The following is a 468-nucleotide window of genomic DNA, read 5'->3' on the forward strand; positions in this document are numbered from 1 at the left end:
ATAGACATCCCATTTGTGTCACGGTCATGCTTGTCCAGGGCTTGTTGCCCATGGCCGCATGCCCGATCCAACCGGAGTAGTACTCTATAAAGTTGTTGTTGTTGCTTATTGCTTTCTAGCCTATTACAATCTTTCTTTCTTTATTCACACTTACAAAAATTGCTTACGAAAACCTTTTCTCCAAACCTTTTCCCTAAAACGGGGGTGGAGGTTGCGAGAGGCACTCGATGTGCCATCGGCAGTCCGTATTCGAGTTGGCTGACTTGTTCGTGAGCGGGAATAAGTGCCGCAAAATTGCTAAGAGAAGCTTCCGAAAGAGAGATTGTGACAGTTGGTATCAGAGCCAAGTCGGCTCACAGAGGGAAAGATCAGTGATCATGTCGGCGACGAAGAACCTGAACAAGTCCCATGTGGATAGGTTGGTAGAGATGGAAGAGCAAATGCTCTACCTGAGGGAGGTCCCGGATA

Source organism: Benincasa hispida, chromosome 1 (genome assembly GCF_009727055.1).
Source record: "Benincasa hispida cultivar B227 chromosome 1, ASM972705v1, whole genome shotgun sequence".
Lineage (NCBI taxonomy): Eukaryota > Viridiplantae > Streptophyta > Magnoliopsida > Cucurbitales > Cucurbitaceae > Benincasa > Benincasa hispida.